The sequence below is a fragment of the Dysidea avara genome, chromosome 5, assembly GCF_963678975.1.
Source record: "Dysidea avara chromosome 5, odDysAvar1.4, whole genome shotgun sequence".
NCBI classification, from domain to species: domain Eukaryota; kingdom Metazoa; phylum Porifera; class Demospongiae; order Dictyoceratida; family Dysideidae; genus Dysidea; species Dysidea avara.
In genome coordinates this window covers 13,546,400-13,550,980 of record NC_089276.1, presented here as the reverse complement: position 1 = coordinate 13,550,980, position 4,581 = coordinate 13,546,400, and the positions used below count along the sequence as shown (strand labels likewise).

Genomic DNA, 4,581 nt, shown 5'->3' with positions numbered 1-4,581 from the left:
CTGGCTGAGTCATCTATATGCTGAAATTCGGCCAAAACGACGCGATTTTGCAAAAAAATACCAGAATGGTTGATACATCAGTGAGACAGTCTACAACAGCAAGAATATGAAGCTTATAAACACCTAACAATACGGCTATCTCGCCCAGTAAACGCATAGAGCAATCCAATGCATGAAATAGGCACTCACGTGATCAAAATTTGAATCACGGAAAATACAACCATAATCTGTTCCAATGACCTTAAAACCGCTTGAAATCAAATGACAATCAGTTTGTGTGCGTTAGGTTCAGCATCTCGATTAGTCCAGCAGTCCAAGACTCTCCCTATGATGTCATCACACACCTGCACTAGCCTAGACCACGCCTGAGTGAACAATTAACACAAATCTTTACAAAAGGAGCTCACTGTATGGTTCTTGTTCAGAAATGAAAGCAATTTCATGGGCAGTTCCGTGATTTGAATTTCGATCACGCGAGTGCCTATTTCATGCATTGGATTGCTCTATGCGTTCACTGGGCGAGATAACCGTATTGTTAGGTGTTTATAAGCTTCGTATTCTTGCTGTTGGAGACTGTCTCACTGATGTATCAACCATTCTGGTATTTGTTTGCAAAAATCGCGTCGTTTTGGCCGAATTTCAGCATCATGGCTCAGCCAGATGGCTAACAAGCTTCAATTATAACCATACTCCGCATGCAGGTACTTTACCTAGTACTGGTTATTGCTGACCCACGGCGCAGTTGCTGCTCTGCTTGTCCTGTGCTCCAGAGGAAGAAACATTTTGTTTGTCGCCAAAAATCCGCACAGATCGTGCTGCCACCAGAAACTGACCAATAAAATCAAACCACCAATACTTTGAGTTGATGATAGACTATTTGAGCAATGTTGAGAGTGAATATCGTGGCATACGAAGAACCCTACGAACCACTGCAACGAAAAATCACGTGATTTTAAGACATTTGTATCGTTTTCTACCAGAAGAAAGTGACAAACTTGGCTGCCACGCTGGCGTTATTTAAGTTACACTTAGCCTAACACATGACAATAGTTAGGTAGTTGATTGGAGGATATCGATTTTTCGCGTTGCGGACCCTATCTATGGTGCTGCATACCATCGTTCGTTTTTAAATTTGAATTTAGTCGCCCCCACCGTGACGTAATTTGTCCTCTAAGGGCGCGGCTTAAAGAATGACACAGAGTACAACTGTGGTTACCAGTTGTTGATACAAGCTGCGAGTAATTAGCACACGTAGCTAGCCAATTGTCACCATGCATTATTGCATTTTATAACACCCCCACACAAAAATTACACATATAATTACAACATACAGAGGACACATGAATACGAAACACTTTTCACAACAATAATGACTGTTATGAAAATGTTTTCCAGTGGCCCGCCATGGTAGCAAGTCTCACATGACGGCATGTATATTCATCCAAGCACAATGGGAGTAACAAATAGGTACGATGACAAGTTAATATGACTCCATTTGTAGAATCCAGATGAGTGGGTGTCACTCCAGTATGTCTAAACAGTTAACAAACATTCCTGTTATAAATACGTGCTAGAGTTGCAATATAATAGTATAGTATTTAAATGCAACAATACATAGTCTCCATTGCATCACTATCAAACGACACTAAGTGGAGGATATTGTTGCATCTCTAGTATGTACACTCTATCAGTACAACCTGTCTTAATGGCCACCAGTATAGAAAGACAACCTCTCTTGAAAAGCCAATTCCAATTTAGAATTTATACACTATTACCTGCTTATTGAGTGAAGGTGGCAATAAACAAGTTCCACCGTAATTTATACACGTGATCTGATCCTGTATATTCTGTCAGTGGATGAGATCCACTTGGCCAGGACAAAATGTGACTCAAATGTCCTAGATGATCCATACTCAACCCACTTATGACCCAGTGGTACAATGGAACTGAGTATAGAGAATACAACTATATTTATTTCTAAGATGTGTGGATGTGTGGACACATTACAACACATTACATGTACATACAAGACATGCTACGTACTGTTTTAGCATTTCAAGTCACCACATTATGTACGGACCAGTCAACAATGCTTCATAGTGCCCATCAGTAAACCTGAAGAAAAGTTACGAAAAATAAAAATTCACATAAGTACAATGAAACCTCATTAATATGGCCAGCTGTGGAACCACAAAATTTGGCCTGAATAACAAGGTGGCCTTATTACTGAGGTCATAAAGTACTGCTTAGCTATATTTGGGATCTACTAGAGGTGGCCAATATAATGAGGTGGTCTTATTAAAGAGGTGGCCACTAAGTGAGGTTTCACTGTACGTACAGTTCACAATCACAATGGTGAACAATATTAAAGGTTAACAATATACACTGAAACCTGCAGGTCACTTCTTGTAGAAGATTGTTCTCTACACTAAATGGCACATTCAGAGATTGTATTTAGATGGATGATACAGTAACACATTGTGACTTCAATACTCGTGATGTGTCAATGCTAGGCAGCAACCATATACACGGCACTGCCGATGCACAACATCACACTTACTTGCACACACAATTTTGCTCAAGATTTTACAAATTGATAATTAAGAGGTGTGGAAACTAGCTGTTCGCTCGAAAGACTGTGTGGCAGCTGTTTTCCTTCTGTACAAGTGGCCACCAAGACAGGTCCACTGTGGATGAAAGCCAGGCATTAGATATTTGGTATTTCATGTGTTGAAGGCATTCCAGGGCTTCCAGTAGTCTCAAATCTCACCACAGTTTACCTCAGGCAGTGTTGTGGTCACCACTAAACCATCGGAATGCTGTGTTATGTTCATCTTATGCTTGGCTACTAACTGAAATGGATACTCTGAAAAATATATCCTATGGATAATGACTTCATCACTTTCTTCATCAGGAGCTTATAAGGACCAATAGTGAAACTTTTACACTTTGGGCTGACAGCCAACTGCCTAAGTCTGAAGCAGTGCCTTTGGTGCTCTAACAGATTGGCTGCCAGCACTCACAGTCTCATACGCTGTCACACACTAAATCCATCTCTATAGCCAGTTAGAACAGCATGCTTCTTACCTTTTTTAAGGCCGCAAAATGCAGCTACCTTTTTAAAAAGCTAGGTCAGAAACTTTTTGTCCCTATGGCCTGAATAATGACCAGTTTTCACTGTACTATTAGTGATTAGTGATCATGGAGAACTATTTATTAAGATACTAAGATATACAAACGCTACAACCTCTAAATATAGCAGTAAATTTTTTACCCTGGTCCAATGTCTCGTATTAATAATCGTGAGAGACTCTACTGTGACAAATACATGTTTATCATGATATGTGCTAATCGCCTTTTTACAATTAAGTTTTACAACACAAATACATGTATAGTTAAACTCACCAATTGTGACTAAATCCCTTCAACACGAAAAGACAAGTAATGAGACAACCTTGGAGACAACAGCCTCAAGCCTATTCTGGTGCGCTTATTTAGTAGCTAGTAATATAAAATTTAAAGGCGTTTATTTACAACAGGACATAATTACGCGCCCTTCTATTGTCTCTATACATACTTGCCTTTTCTTTACTATTCTCATTTCATTTCACAAGATCTCTTGGCAGGGGCATAACTTCTTCGCTTGAATTAGTCAATGCTTGAAGTAGATCGAGATACTCTAATAGAACAGTCACATTTCTACAAGTGCCATATTTTATATTGTAAAGTCTGTAAGTAGCTAGTAATTTAAACTATACAATCCGATGCTAAGCAGAACTTGTAACTATGCTAAATATTGATTGCTGTGTTACAGCTGTTTTGTGACTGCTCTAATAGAGTATCTTGATCGTTTTAATGCAGTACAAGATGAAAGGCAAAGTGTTATTAAGGGTTTACTAGTTAAAATGGGTGTTAGTTGACTGCAGTTGCATGCCACTAACAGGGCCGTCCAGAGAAATTAGAGAGCCTAGGGAAAAGAGTTAAAGAGGGGTCCAGTGGCAAGGAAGGGTCTAGATCCTGACTGCTCTATTAGAGTATATCGACCTTTCTTTAAACAGGTATTCAAGGGACCCCTTTCGGGCTGGGGCAGGGGGCAAAATACCCCAGTCCCCAATGTGGGCGGCCCTGGCCACTAAAATTACAGATATATTTTAATATTCTGTCACTGTAATCTGGGGTTTCTGTCAAAACCATGGAAACTCACCTACTGTTATCAACAGTGCATTGCTTATTCTAACAAAAAGTATTGAAATCCCATCCAAAAACAGCTTATAGCTGTAAAAAAAGTGCGCGTCCAAGTAAAGCAGAGTTAACTGCGACAAAAGGTAATGATATCATAATGCGGCCATGTGCGAGGTGTGCAAGTTGTAAAATTAATATTAGCTAATCAGATAATACAATGTTATTGTTAAAGTGTTAATGAGAACTATGTGATGCTGCTATTTTTAAGTGTGTGAGCATCTTCATAAATGCCACACAAATTTAATTCTCAATAAAGCAATGTGTATAGATTCTCTGATAGCAATAAATAGTTTGATTTTGGCCGTCTTTCCTGTATACGGCAATGCTACGAACAAAGGA

General features: G+C 39.3%; 1 long non-coding RNA gene across 1 annotated transcript; it reads right to left on the bottom strand.

The window, feature by feature from the left end:
• Positions 1-1,301: 1,301 nt before the first annotated feature.
• LOC136256800 (uncharacterized) lies at positions 1,302-3,501 on the bottom strand. Its single transcript, XR_010701663.1, has 3 exons — positions 3,406-3,501; positions 2,044-2,115; positions 1,302-1,533 (listed from the first exon to the last, which is right to left on the bottom strand). It is a non-coding gene; the product is annotated as an uncharacterized lncRNA (long non-coding RNA).
• Positions 3,502-4,581: the final 1,080 nt, after the last annotated feature.